The following is a 16116-nucleotide window of genomic DNA, read 5'->3' as shown; positions in this document are numbered from 1 at the left end:
ATGCGGGTTCCCTATGCCTGGAGTGCTTGATGTGAGGATCCATTTTGCTCCCAACTGCATCCCCACACTTTCTACCCTCTTTGATGTAGACCCTTCTCTACATTGAGCTGTGGAGAGTCTGTTCTGCCAGTCCTCGGGGTGTTTTCTGGGTTATTTATAAGGATGTGGATGTTATCTAGTTGTATCCATGGGATGGGGTGGGTTTAGGGCCCTCCTACTCCACCATCTTCCCCAAAAGTGTCAGCAATCCAAATGTGTCAGCATTTTAACAACCTATATGGCCAAACTAGGAATACCAGCTGAATATTAGCCTTGCTGTACCCAGAATGGACTGGAAGACAGTTTGGAACAGATAATGTGGCACCGGGATTCACAAATATATATGGTTTTCCCACTGTGTGAAGAACTACTTCAGAAGTGTAAAGGATATAAAATTGTTTTCAGTCTCAGTATGAGGCTCACACAGAGCTTCTGAGCACAGGGGCCTCAGGGCTTGCATTCACAGCATGGGCAACCTTAAGCCAGATATGACACAAACTAAGCTTGCCTCAGCTGCTCCTTTATCTCCCCCTTCCTTGCACACCCGCTCTTTCCTGGCCTTGGCCTCCTTCACCCCTGGGTGCTCTATCTGGTGTCCCTATCTGACATGCCGCCAATGCTCCCAGAGCATTTCATACTCTTGATACATTCATCCAATATCAAAATGCTCTGCCCTGTGTCTCTTTCCCTCAGCTCTCCGCTTAGAAACTGAGAAACCCATCTGCATTCAGCTGCTGACAGTTGAAAGTATGCTACACAATTGGGGAAGAAGGCTGGTTCTATCCATTCTACATAATGTTCGCCCTGATTTCCAGGAACACATTCTTACCATGCTCTGTGGGACTAAGTAAATAAATAAGAAGGGCTCCTCTCTGGCCATGACCCTTCCACAGCTCACAGAGCAGCACCTTACCGCCCCTAGCTCCCCAACTGTGAGATCTAAGCCAGTTGGCTGGAGCTGTGACTCAGTCAGAACCAAGGGTCTAAACTTGAGGACCACCTCATCAGAAATCAGACTAGACCTGAGATCAAGGGAGCCACAGTGTATGAAATGGGAGGAGGGAGACAGAGAACAGGCCCTTGTCTCAGAATATCTTTTTCCCCACCCACCTTCTGTCATACCTACAATCCACTGAATCATAAGAGCTTCTCAAGATTCCAGTATTGATGAGAATAAACACAGCCACTGGGAAATACTATAATTCGGTGTTTATTCATCTATTCATCTTTCCCAAACATTTTTGAGCATTGCGAATATGCAAGACATCTACAGTTGTATCATGTAACAGTGATCAAAAATACATCCCAAAGCCTCCAAGTCTCTATCATGTCATCTTTTTAATTATCACTTCTCTGCCTTTATCACTATCTGAAGTTAAGCCATCTATTTGTCCACTTGTCTGTTTGCATCCTTTCTCACCTCCCCCAACATGTACCTCACAAGAGAAGAGACCTGACCTGGCCCATCACTGTAATCCCACTGCCTAGAACAGTGTCTGCATGTAATAGCACAGTGTGAGTATTTTGTTGAATGAATGAGAGTAAGACGATGATGGTGATGATAGCCAATCCTGGAAGTAGTTATGCTGTGCAACACACTGTTCTGGTTTCTCTACACATATTATTTTATTTAATCCTCATGATCCAGTGGGGCAGGTGCTGTTATTATTCCCATTTACTCAGAAAATTGAAACCAGAAATGTTAAGTAAAATGCCCAAGGTCACACAGTTAGTGAATGACAGAACCACACCTCAAGCCCAGGCAACCTGGCTCCAGAGCCCATGATCATAACCACTTCACTGCACTGCTCTGCAAAGAGAAGCAAGACAGACCTGGTCCCTTAGAGAAAATTCTAGTGGGGAACTTGAAACAGGAGATGAATGGCCATCCCAGAAGCTAGAGTGTGATAAATGCAATGAGAAGCCATAGACTAGGAGATGGGTTAGTTCATGGGGTCTCAAGAATATCCTTTCTGAGGGATGCCTGGGTGGTTCAGTCAGTTAAGGGTCTACCTTTAGCTCAGGTCATGATCTCAGGGTCTTGGGATGGAGCCCCACGTCAGGCTCCCTGCTCAGCACGGGGCCTGCTTCTCCCTCTCCCTCTCCCTGCTCCCTCTGCTTGTGCTCCCTCCCTCCCTCTCTCCCTCAAATAAATAAAATCTTAAAAAAAAAAAAAAGAATATCCTTACTGAGTGGCAGAATAGGGTCCAGGTGCCCTTGAGTTATGGAGAGCACTGCCAGGAAAAGATGGGGAGAAAATTATCCCAGAAAAAGGGAATAGTATGACAAAAGTCACAGAAGTAAAAAACGTGAAGCCACGTTCAGAGAGTGGTGTGAGGAAGAAAGGGAGTTCCGTCCAGCTGGAGCCCAGGACTGCAGGGGCAGAGAACTAAGTGGTGGAAGCTGAGGCTGCGTTGGGGCGTGGGCACTTCACGTGGAAGGGGGGTGACATGATCTGAAACTTACCTCTGAAATGCCGATCTGTTCTAGCCTGGCGACCAGGAATAATGGCCACTAAGACACTGGGGACCCAGGAGGTGGGCAATTTGGCCCGAGGATGAGGAATGTCATTTCCAGCAGTCAAGGTGGTGGTGGGGGGTGGGGGAGACCCACTTGGAAATGATCAGAGGACCAGTCGATGTCAGAGGCTTGATGGGCAAGAAGGCACCTGGAGGGAACAGTGGGAGCGGAGAGATGCACCACTGAACTGGGAACAGGTTGGGCTCCAAAGACACTTAATATGTTTGACGTCTTTGCTCTGGACTGTCCCTGTTCATAGATGTAATTTAAATTCTGAACCTCAGGCCTTTGTGCTGAGACTCTTTCTTTTCCCCTTCCTCCCAGTTCATGAAGAGCTCCCTGCAAATCTCATCCTTTTGGAGCCTCTCAGGCCTCTGGATTTTCTGTTAAATTTAAACAAAACATGGACTATCTACTGCTGATCTGTGGTGTTATTTAAAATGCCCTGAGGCTGGGGCACCTGGGTGGCTCAGCCGTTAAGCGTCTGCCTTTGGCTCAGGTCATGATCTCAGGGGCCTGGGATCGAGCCCCGCATCGGGCTCCCTGCTCCATGGGAAGCCTGCTTCTCCCTCTCCCACTCCCCCTGCTTGCTCAGTCTCTCTCTCTCACACACACTCTCTCTGACAAATAAATATGATAAAAATCTTTAAAAACAAAAAATAAAATAAAATAAAATAAACAAAATGCCCTGAAGCAAAATAAATTTCAAGCCAGGAATACACCCTTCTAATCCCCAAAGTGGAGTTTTTGTAGGGAAAAGGGAGCAGATGAGCCATGGTCCTGGACTGAACAAATGAAAAGATGTTTACACACAGCAACTATTTTGCTGTTGGCAATTAGAGAAAGTTGACATCCAGAGAGGGAAGTAGGACTGTTATGGAACCTTGACTGGATCGCCCCATGGAAGAACCAAGCGGCACTTGGAGATCTTGGAGAATAGGAGGCTCAGAGGAGAGCGGTCTCCAAAGGTCTGAGCCCCACACAAACAAAGGGGGCAATTTATATATTTCTACTTCCACATACTTGGCACTTTTGGCACGTGCATGAAGTGGGGCAGGGAGAAGAACCCGGATTGGTGCGTGGGAAGCAGAGCAGGGAGAAGAACCCGGAAGAGCCCCGGGGCAAGGACTGGGACTCTCTTGCTAGCTTGGTCAGCCATCTTAGGACACAGATTTTCCTTATTATTCCCCACTTTGATGCCCCTTTAACAACCTAGTTTAGAGGGCATCATTCTGTTTGACTCTGAAGGTTGACTGCAAGGCTTGGGGCAAACACATACTTAATCATAAACTTAACAGCACACCAGGTAGCAGAAGACCAGGACTGATTGGGGCCAGGAAAACCGTGGCGAAATGCACTCAGGAGTAGACAGCAGAGGGTCAGTAAAAGTGGGATCTATGACCTTAGGTAGAAGCCTCTGGGGGAAAGTCCAGTCAGGAGGGGCAACAGTGTAGAGTCTGACTCCCAAGATGAGGGAAATCACGCTGATGAGAGCCAGTGACCACGGTGAGCAGGTGTCCATCAGTCGGTGGGGTCTCATCGAAGGTGAAGCTGGAGGGGGTTCGTGAAGTCTGGCTGGACGCTCCACTGGTGCGGCTCCTCGTCCAAATGATGAGCTTCCTTCTCTCTTCCAATCTTTGACCCAAATTGAGTCCCCTGTCTGGAAGAAGTGTACCTGAGACCCTAAGGAGATTGGGGCCCTCTCAAAAGTGTACTTTTGTAGGGTGGCCCCCAGGGTCTGAAGCTGCTCCTTTATCCCTTTATCTCCAACCTGATGCAAGTTTCCTGGAAGGCTTCCCAAGCACTGTCCCGGGCGTGCAGCGAGCACACAGGAGAGCTAGGGGTAGCAGATCCAGCCATCAAAGTTAGTCTCCTGACAAAACTTTGCTAAGGTTCCCTTGAGGTTGCGATTCATTCACTCTACTGTTCAGAAACTATGTCTCGGCCCAGGAGAGGGATGAGGCAATCAGGCAGATAAAGGAATTCATGTCAGATCTTGTGGCCCCCGAGTTCACACTGGCAAGCCTGGCAAAAGGGCTGTTGTATCGCCCATGTCCTGGTGACCCCAAGGATGGTCACAGTCCTTTTGCTGAAAGGGGCCCCTGGGGAGGTGACAACAGAGTGCTTGGCCCCAGTATCAACCATAAAATTCACTGGTTGGCCCCCCACCTTCATTCTGACCGTGGGCTCATGGGGGCCAAGGAGGAAAGAGCCTGGTCCCCCTCAATCTGAGTCCATTCCCGCAAGGCTTATGAGGTCCTCCTCTCGGGGTTCTTCCTCGTAGCGGCTGGGCTTTCGTTTTTCCAATGCCCTTTCTCTTTACAATAGGCACATTGATCCTTTGCCAACGGGGTTCTGGGCTTCCCCCCTTTCGGTGGTTGGGGTCTCCCCGTCTTTGTGTTGTCCTTTTCTTTCAGGGCGGCGGCGAAGAGGCTGACTTTCTTTTTCATCTTTTTGCCGGCTTCCCGTTTGGCTGCGACCTCCCTGTTCATGTAGACCTTATTGGCAATCTCTATTAGTTAGGTGATGTTCATCCCAGCAAAACCCTCTAGTTTCTGAAGTTTTTTTCTGATGTCTGGGGCTGCCTGAGCCACAAAGGAGGTGTTTACCATCTGTTGGCTTTCCTGTGCCTCGGGGTCAACAGGAGTGTATGTCCTATGTTCATGGGTTTCTTAGCTCCTACACGGATTCCCCAGATGTGGGTCTGTCCCTCAGTTGTGGTGAAGTCCCATGCTGGGCGCTCTTCGGGTGCAGCCATATTAGCCCAGGTAGCAGGGTTGATGACTCCCGCTGGTGCATGTTCTTCCAGGTACTGCCATGCATCTTTCATTATTCTCCTCCTTTCCTCTGTGTTAAACAGGGTAAGGAGTAACTGTTGGCAGTCTTCCCAGGTTGGCCAATGAGTCTGGAAGAGGGATTCTATGAGGTCTACCATGGCCTGTGGTTTCTCAGAGTAGGATGGGGTGTTATGTACATGTGAGACTTGTCACTGGTTCTCCTGTTATGACTCACCATTGTTGGGACATCCAATGTCCCTTCTGAAGGCCACCGGACATCAAAGGTGGGCCATTCCAATTCACATAGGGTTCTCAACTTGCTGGGGTTCATCCTGACTCCATAGTCTCTCGAAAACCCTTTTCCCTGAACTTTGGGGCTGGTAAGCAGTGTGGAGTCTCCAGGTGATGTTGAGAGATTTGGTCAAGAGCTGTACAATGTCTGCCACAAGTGCAGGTCCACCAGGGCACGATCTCCTGCAAGAGGACTTTAGCTACTTCCTGGCTTTGCTCCGTCCTGGTCGGGAAGGCTTCGACCCACTCAGAGTATGTGCATCCTACTACTAGGAGATATTTGAACCCCCTGCTTGGCTGCACATCTGTGAAGTCTACCTCTAGATCTTCAAAAGGGGTTGCTCCCATCCTCTGGACACCTGGCGGACACCATGGTGCAGACCGAGCATTATGTTTAGCACATGTTATGCATCGTTCACTCGGTGCTCGGCACAGTGCTGGCAGCTGACTGAGGTAGTGGTGCTTCTTGAGAAGGGCCTCTAATGCAGTTTTCCCAGATGAGTGAGTTGGTGGTGTTCCTTGACTAGATGCCCTCCAGTTGCTGTTGGAACAAAGATGCCACCATCTGGCATCATCCACCAACCCTTTTCAGTCAGGGTGGCTCCCTCAGCCATGGCCCATTCTTTTTCCTTTTTAGTGTAACTGGGCGGAGGGACTTTTTCCGGGGATGTTAGGGCCATGGTGAGGGAAGGGGCTCTGTCCATGTCCTCACTGGCTGCGGTCTTGGCTGCCTTATCTGCCGGACGATTTCCCCACGCTATGGGGTCGTCTCCTTTCTGGTGTCCCTTACAGTGCAGGATTGCTACTTCCTTTGGAAGCCAGATGGCTTTGAGGAGACTCAGTATCTCCTCCTTGTTCTTGATAGCTTTTCCTGCTGCGGCTAGGAGGCCTCTTTCCTTGTAGATGGCCCCATGTATAAGTACAGTAGCAAAGACATACCGAGAGTCAGTATAGATGTTGACTCACTTGCCTTCACCAAGGGTGAGGGCTTGGACTAAGGCATATAATTCAGCCGGTTGAGCTGACCATCCAGCTGGTAATGCCTTAACTTCTAGGACTTCAGTGGTTGTGGTTACTGCATAACCCTCTTTCCGGGCACCCTCTTGTAGATAACTGCTGTCATCACTGAACAGCGTGAGCTCTGGATTCTTTATGGCTTGATCCCGCAGATCTGGACGGCTCATGTAGACTTCATCAGTCACCTCGGAGCAGTCATGGTCTGGTTCCCCCTCTTCTGTGGGGAGAAAGGTTGATGGGTTTAATGTCCTTACTGTTTCGAGGGTGACCCGCGGGTTTTTGCAGAGGAGCCCTTGGTATTGTGCTAGTCGAGAGTTGGGAAGAAATGGTGTCCCTATGCGTTCATGAGGGACACAACAGCATGAGGGACCTTGACATTAAGTTCTTGCCCTAGGGTAGGTTTGTCTGCCTCCTTGACGAGTAGGATTGTGACTGCCAGCGCCCTGAGGCATGGTGGCCATCCCGCTGCCATGGGGTCCAGCTTCTTTGACAGGTAAGCAACTGGCCATTGCCAGATTCCAACAGTCTGGGTGAGTACCCCGAGCGCTATTTTTTCCTTTTCAGTACAGACAGGGGGTTCTCGATCTGGTCCTCCTAAGAGATCATAAAGGGGTCTTGCTATTGCCGAGAACCCAGGGATCCAGATGCGGCAGAATCCTGCAGCCCCCAGGAATTCTCGTAGGCCCCTTTTTGTCTGGGGCTGTGGCAGGGAGATGATGACCCTTTTCCTCTCCGGCCCTAGTTCTCTTTTCCCTTGGGTGAGGAGAAAAACCAAGGTATCGGACCTGTTGTTGGCAGATTTGTGCCTTCTTCCATGAGGCTTGGTATCCCAAGTCTGACAGTTTTGTTTGTTTGTTTGTTTTCCTGAGCCACTTAGGTACCCCTGGGGGTTGCTTTTTAAACACACAGCTTCTGGGATAGTCCCCCCATCCCACCCGTTTTGATTCAGTGGGTTGGCATAGGCCAGATAGTATTACACCCAATGCTCATCACAACACGTGCCCTCCCTAATACCCATCACCTGGCTACCCCATCCCCCAAATAGTTGCCTTTTTAACAAGGTCCTCCCAGGTGACTCTTATAAAGGAGGTTTGGAAACATCTAAGCCTTGCTGTTCAGAGTGCGGCCAGTGGACCAGCAGGATCTGTATCATCTGGAGTATCTTGTTTAAATCTCCAATGTCAGCCCTACCCCAGACAGACAACTGGAATCTGCCTTTGCACAGTATAGTAGCTTGGCTTTTGATCTGACCTCTTCTCTGTTTTCATTTTAGTAGGGTTCCTCCCCCCAACTTCCTTGCCCCAGTCCTCTCCAGAAAAGCCAGTGTCCCCTGCCTCTCCCTACCTGAAACCTGTCCCATCCCTGGGGGATGCTCGCCCCAACCTCCCACCACCGAGAGATGACAGGGAAAGGTGCTCTGTGAAGCTAAAGAACCATGCCTCAGGGCACTGGCAGTCACAATCCTACTCATCAATGAGGCAGACAAACCTACCCTAGGGCAAGAACTTAATGTCAAGGTCCCTCATGCTGTTGTGTCCCTCATGAACGCATAGGGACACCATTTCTTCCCAACTCTCGACTAGCACAATACCAAGGGCTCCTCTGCAAAATTGAGATCTTGCCTTGTTAGAGAAGGCCGACTTGACTCCCAGGTCCTCCGGCCTCCGCAAATTCCAGACCCCCAGGCCTGTCTCATGATCTCAATTTTGGTTGCTCCGCTTTGTCTCCATCAAGTGTTCTGAAGCACTTCACACACGACTGGGCTTAAGCAATTTGGCCAGACCTTCTTGAAATTTTTGATCATGGTCTCTAGAACTGTAGGTTTACTCTGTCCTGACCCCATGATGTCCCCGTGTGCGGTGGTGCAGTCCCAAGGGGAGGGGGGGCAGTGCCTCCTGAGATGAGGAGACCAATCAGATGCCTGTCTGGCCATGTCCTGAAGGAGCTTAGGTGAGGCTTAGCCTTAGCGGTCTCAGCGTTGTGACTTATAATCAGAAACTATTCCAATGCCGCCGTAGACCGTATGCCGTTCACCACGGAACTGCAGACGGGCCCACTCAGATTCCATAGGCTTCTAGGGACTTAAGGGTGCCCACCCGTGGAGTCACAGAATCAGTCCGCTTGAGCAAGCCAAGTTGGACTGCACATTCATTCACACATTCACACTCCAGAAGTTACCACATTCCCTCCCTGGGAATCCCTACCTGTGAGACCTCTAAGAGGTTTCTGGGAGGTGATCCCCTTCCACCCCAATGGGGGTGGGCCTGTCTGGGTCCTGGGGCCCCAGGCCTTACCGGAATCCAACGTCGGGACCAGGTCCTCACCTGCCAAGTCTCCTCAAGTCCGGCGGGAACAGCGGAGCGGGGCCAGCCCGAGGCGACCGGGACAGGAGATTGCTGAAAATTAGGCAGGGCGCGCCTTCTCTGTTACAATCCCTTGTTCTGTCACCACCCCGCCGTTGCCCCCAAACCGGTGGCAACAATGGGCCAGTGCAGTTGGGTTTCCCGGTCAGGGAACCAAATGTTATGGAACCTGGACTAGATGACCTGATGGAAGAACCAAGCAGAACTCAGAGATCTTGGAGGATAGGAGGTTTATTTAATGCCAGTGGGCTCAGAGGAGTCTCCAAAGGTCTGAGCCCCAAGCACAAACAAAGGGGGCAATTTATACACTTCTACTTCCGCATACTTGGCACTTTTGGCACATGCGCAAAGCAGGGCAGGGAGAAGAACCAGATTGGTATGAGTGGGAAGCAGTGTGGGGAGAAGAACCTGAAAGAGCCCCGGGGCAAGGACTGGGACTCTTCCGCCGGCTCAGTTGGCCATCTTAGAACACAGATTTTCCTTATCAGGACAAGAGCAGTGAACCAGAGGATTCTCCACAAGGCCAGTAGGAACAGAGCAGGACCTCCGACCCACCCAATGGCAAGAAGTGTCACCCATGCAAGCATTCCAAGTGCTAGTTACCCAGGGCACTGGGGCCCGCCATCCAGAATCAATCACATGGGAGCCACGGAATCAATAGAAATACAAGCCACACAGGCCCCATGTCATTCAGGGTCCTTGTCCTTGCAAGGGATGGATCTTAACCCAAACTGACTCAAGAGCACACATTGGTCCATGTAACAAAAAGCACAGATTCTGGAAAGCATGGCTGGGCCCAGATGCTCAAATGAGGGCATCATTTCTTTGTGTTTCCAACTCATGGTTCTGTTCTCTCTAATCTTAGATTGTGCACCACCCCCATGTCCGATGTGGTAGCAAAAGCTCCCCCCAGCAGTTTGAGGCTTGAGTTTCACGACCTTAGCGAGGCCAACGAGAATGCCTCTTTTCTAATAGTTAAGCCAAAGTTCTGGGATTGGGGTGATTCGTTTGGTTTGGGTCATGAGTCCATTCCTAAGTCAATTTCCATACAGAGGGCAACAAGAATGGAGAGATGTTAAGTCTGCAAAGGAAACTCCTTGTAGCTTTTCTGAATTTTCTGGGACTGCATAAAATCCAAAACCAAAGGCTGAGAAACAGGAAAAGAAAAAGCAGTGAGATTAGCCAATTTCCTGCAACATTGTTAATGAAGGCCATGATAGCACTGTTTGATATGAAATGGAATTCGGCACTGGAAGAAATTCAGTTAGCAAATAACAAGGATCACTCATGTCCTGCTAAGTGCCAGGCATTGTTCTAAGGACTTCACATACTTTAAAAATTCTTCTTTACTCCTAAATACTTCAGTGAGCATTTCCTAAAAACAAGGACATTCTCTCACGTAACCAAAGTACAATTTCCAAAATTAAAAATTTAACAAAGTTATAACACTGTTACCTAATCTCCAGACCTGAATCAGATTTAGCACTACGACTGGTAAAAACAACCTGGGATCCCACATTGCATTACTTGTCACGTCTCTCTCTTCTCTTTTAATCTGGAATGTTCCTGGATCTTTGCCTGTCTTTCATGACCCTCGCCTTTTTTTTTTTTTTTAAGATTTTACTTATTTATTTGAGAGTGAGGGAAGAGAGAGAGAGCACACATGAGCGGGGGAGGGGCAGAGGGAGAAGCAGACTCCCCACTGAGCAGGGAGTCCGATGCGAGGCTCGATCCCAGGACCCAGAGATCATGACCTGGGTCGAAGTCAGACTCTTACCCGACTGAGCCACCCAGGTGCCCTGACACTCACCTTCTTGAAGAATACAGGGAAGTTATTTTTTTGGAATATCCCTTAATTCAGGGTTGTCTGCTATTTCCTCTTGATGAGATTTAACTTACATATTTTTTGCCGAGAGTCGCATGGAAGAAATGCTGCCTTTCTCAATGCATCACATTGGGAGGCATACATCACTTGACTTTAAATCCTCTAAATCATTTATACCTCACAACAACGCAAGAACTAGATATTCTTCTTCTCTTCTTCTTTTTTTCCCATTTTAGAGAAGATAACACCGAGATGTCAAGAAGGTAAGTAACCTCATTAAGAGGAGAAAAAAAAGCAGTGAACATTGAGATTTGAATCCAGGTGATGAGGCTCCATGGTTTATACTCCTAACCACTAATTTATGCTGCTTCTCAAAAGGGCTGCTATCAGGCCATCTTTTCTCTGAACTAGAATGGGTTGAGATTACACCATTCTCACTACGTGAGAAAGAAGTCCCCTGCTTACATGCCAAGCATGTGCGTTGTGTGCATTATCCTACTTAATCCTCACAATAACCTTGTGATGTGGTCCTGCCTTCACATCTACTCTAGGGCTAATGCCTAGGCTACATAAACACAGAGGGGAGGAGTGGAGTCCAGCTCAGGCCTGACTGACCTCACAACCTAAATACCTAAGCACCGTGTGCTCTTGGCTTCTGCCACACATTCTCTACTGCTTTGCATCCAGGAAGAGGACAGCTCTTTGGTCTTCATAATCACTGGTTTACACTGTCCTAGGAGTTTCTTAATGCTGGCCTTTGGCCTTCACAATATATTGAAATCAACTGATCTTCTCTTGCAGAGGAACCTACGTAGGCCCCGCTGGGGAACCTGCCTGGTGAGCAAGGTTACAGAAATCATCTGGGGCTGGAAGAGCCACTGGTGTCCCAGAGAGAGCACTGGGAGTCCAACTTGCCATCAAGACGAAGAGGAAAACTGGAAACCACAGACACAAGGCCAAGTCAACATGAGCAAGAGTTGGGCAGAAAACAGAGTGGAGGAAGGCCCAAGGGCAGGATAGAACAAAGAGGCCCAAGAACACCACCACCACAGGCTGAAGAGCTGCAGCCCACTGTGACCTCTTGCTAATCGGTTTCCTAGGTGTGTCTGTCCAACTAGAAGGTACAGGGTAGAAGCATAAGAAATCTACCAAAAGTGATCATAGAAAACAGAGCCATAGAAAAGAGAACCATCTACCTCCTATGTAAAGTAAAAGAGCCTGTCTACTGATTCTCCCTTAAACTATACATTGTCCTATAATAGCTTGCATTCATTTTCCTGGAGAGCACACTTGTCCCACAAGAAGAGAATGGCTCAAGTGGCCCCATCCAAACTCCTTGCCTCTTATGTTCACAGCATCCACACTTCATCTCTTCAACTGGATTCATCAGAAACATTTGCTTCTGCAAATAAAGACTGAGGTCATCATTGAGCAGAGAAAATGCTGGATCTTTCTCAAACCAGTTCATGGAGTCCGAGACTTAGTCTTTTTTTTTTTTTTTCCCCCCAGACTTAGTCTTATTCATTAGTGACCTTCTCAAAGAATATAATGTGGAGTTGACTTTTGAACATAGAGCATGAATGTTTTAAAGTCAACGATCCATTTCTGGACACTCAACATATTTTAAAAATAGTATAAGTTACAAGTGTACTGTGCTTTAGAAGGTGTGATAAAATTTAAATCTAAACCTATAAAACAATGAAGTTGGTGTATAAATATATTGGCATGTGGGTATTCTTCTAGCCTCAGAAGGATTCATTAGGCATTTCCATTAGTGAACACCCTGAGAGCATTTAAAATAACATTTAATCTACAAGCAACTTCTTGGGAAAATGGATATTGAATAAAAGAAGAAACACCTATAGCTGCAAGAAAAATATTTCATGATTTGCTTACTATCATCACTGATTTCCTTCAAGTCTTTAAAAATCATGTTTAATATTAACCAACAAAATTATCATACAATGGCCACAAACTGAGCATTATTTCTTTTTTTTATTTTTTTTATTTTTATTTTTTTAAAGATTTTTTTATTTATTTGAGAGCGAGAATGAGAGACAGCATGAGAGGGAGGAGGGTCAGAGGGAGAAGCAGACTCCCCGCCAAGCAGGGAGCCCGATGCGGAACTCGATCCCAGGACCCCGGGATCATGACCTGAGCCGAAGGCAGTCGCTTTAACCAACTGAGCCACCCAGGCGCCCCGAGCATTATTTCTTTTAAGACACATGCATGAGGAAATTTTTAATTTCCAAGTTAGTGACAGCACTGGCATTTTTAGAATTTCTACTCTTATGAAGTCACATGCTACTCCATGAGGATATTGATTATTTCTATCAGAAAAGAAAATGTAAGACACTTGGAAGACTAAGGTAAAGATGGAAACGTGTTGTTGATTTTACTGTATTTCACCCTTGATCTGTCCTTGAATTTGAATCCATAGAAAATGTAAGCTTGCAACCACCTGGGGCAGGAAAAGTTTTGTTGGTGCTTTGGGATGAAGTCTGAGGAGGTCCTACACCAGGAAGAAAATTCCAGCCTGAATGCTTGGGATTTCTCTTCACGTCGTTGCTTCTAACACCCCTTAGGAAAAGCAAATGGCCTCTCACTCACAAACCAGACCTGTGGGCAAACACTGGGGCTCTGTCACAGTTTGTGTATCAGATAGCTGTGTGTAGGCAGTGAGAGAAAGGGGGCGGTTGCAGGAACCACAAAGCAGGACACAGGCTGATGAACTCTAAAATAATTAGGCTTTTCTATTGGTATGCATTAGACAAGTATGTAAGTAGCACATCGTGACCATGATTTTATGGATATTATTGCTTAAGATGAGGCTAAGGAAGGTATTTATTTATTTATTTATTTATTTATTTATTTATTTAAAGATTTTATTTATTTATTTGACAGAGAGAGTGAGAGGGAACACAAAGAGGGGGAGTGGGAGAGGGAGAAGCAGGCCTCCCGCGGAGCAGGGAGCCCGATGCGGAGCTTGATCCCAGGACCCTGGGATCATGACCTGAGCCAAAGGCAGATGCTTAATGACTGAGCCACCCAGGTGCCCCAGGAAGGTATTTAAATGAAAGAACAGAGTTGTGTAATTAATTGTATCTTGGACTTCAGGTACATAGAAGTGGATTCACCATCACGCTTAGATCATAACCCATTCTCAGCACAGCTTATGCGTCAGTCAACCTCCTGAGAGCTTTTCTATAATCTGAAACTGGCCCCCAAAAGCATGGAGGCCAGAGAGAGACCAAACAAAGAGGCAAGCCACTCCAGGTTGGGAGGTGGCAACAGTAATAAGCAAGGGAACTTACAGAGGAGGCTTGTCTTGGGCACCAGCATGATGAGTGGATCGCCACACCATCCACCGCATCTTAAAAGTTTAGACAGAGGAGAGGCCTTAACTAGGGTCGGTCACATAGACCATGCAGGTGTTCTCAACACGGCATCACCATCTCCAGGATCTGTCCTTGGAACAGCCTCTGGGAATGGGAAAGACAGGGGCAGGAGTGAAGAGCCTCCAAGTGCCCAAGTCCAGCTCTCAGGGCAACTAACAGTCCTGTCTTTTCCATGACCTTCCCCAACACTGGTTTATATGTGGTCCACTCTAGTCAGTTTTGGGAGGGGGGATTTTTTTTTATTGGTTTTGGGTTTTGTTGTGTTTTTGCCATTCAGTGGTTTCTAGTTTATACACAATCTTGCACAACCATCACCGAAATCACTTTTAGAATGTCTTCATGACCCTCAAGGATCCCTGTACCCATTAACAGATACTCTCTCCTGCCTCCCCAACATCCCCAGCCCTAGGCAACCACTAATCCACTTTCTGTCTCTACAGCTGTGCCTACTCGGGATGTCCCCTCTAAGTGCAATCATACAATATATGACGTTTTGTGACCGACCTCTTTTACTTAACATAATGTTTTCAAGACTCATCTGTGTTGTAGCATGCACTAGTACTTCATTTCTTTCTGTGACTGAACCACATTCCATCTTACAGATTGATCCCATTCCATGCAGCCATTCATCAGGTGATCGCCATCTGCGTTGTTTCCACTGTTAACTATTATGAATAATGTTGCTGTGAACATTCATGGCCAAGTTTGTGTGTGGACTCATGTTCTCCTTACTGGGGGGTATACCCGGAGGAGTGGAATTGCAGGGCCATTTGGTAGTTCCTTGTTTAATCTTTTGAGGGACTACAAACTTTTCCACAGCAGCTGTGCTTTTTTGCATGCCCACCAACGGGACACGAGGTTTCTAATTTCTCCACATCCTCACCAACACTTATTGGTCAGGTTGACACAGAATTGACCATCACAGTGTCTTTGCAGTAAACATGGAGGGGTGTGGGGGGGGGGCTGCCTTCTACACCGAGGGACAGACAGAACAGTGTCCATGGGACAACGATGGAGTTTTTGAGTCATCTTCATGTCTGGACTGACTTCCTAGTGGTTCTGCTCAAATGAGGTAGTCGAGGTAACACATTAAGGTGTTCCTGAAAAACCTTCAATATCTGAGATACCTGGGTGGTTCAGTCAGTTAAGCAGCCGACACTTGGTTTTGGCTCAGGTCATGGTCCCATGGGTGGTGAGATCGACCCCAAGCTGGGCTCCATGCTCAGCAGGGAGTCTGCTTGAAGAGTATCTCCCTCTGCTCCTTCCCCCATTCACAGTCTCTCTCTCTCTCTCAAATAAATAAATAGATCTTAAAAAAAAAAAAACAACTTTCAATTTTCTGTGCTAGCAACTTCCTCAAAAGCTGATTTTATCCCAATCTATGCCTAATCCACACCGTTAAACCCCCCAAATTAAGGCACAGATTGTCCAAATTCTTAGTTCTACCCCAACTCCAGTTATGAAATCAGTTGAATGCATGAATAAAACTAAGAGATAAAAAAATAATAAATGAATAAATAACACTAAGAGAAACAGCTTCTAGAGGCAGCTCTTGAAATGTTTCATTTTCTTAAGGGAGAAGGTTATTACCTGATATAATTCAATGAAAGGTAAGACTACTATGGGAACAATGTGTAATTTGCCTGAAAATCAAGAGATAACATTAGGTTTCTCTACTGAAGATCCATGAGAAGAGTTTAGTGCTTGTCTTTTACATTCGAATTTAGAGTGGATTTCTAGTCCTTTAACTGGATGTACCAACCCTTGGATCACAGTTAGGCCCTTTGCTCTGGGCCTGCTCTCTAGGTACTTGTGTTAGCGAGAGACCCCTGGCAGGTAAGAGCGGTGACACTTGTGAAGGAGAATAATTTACCAGAAAGCCTTCT

The sequence above is a fragment of the Neomonachus schauinslandi genome, chromosome 3 (assembly GCF_002201575.2).
Source record: "Neomonachus schauinslandi chromosome 3, ASM220157v2, whole genome shotgun sequence".
NCBI classification, from domain to species: Eukaryota; Metazoa; Chordata; class Mammalia; order Carnivora; family Phocidae; genus Neomonachus; species Neomonachus schauinslandi.
This window is presented reverse-complemented; position numbering follows the sequence as displayed.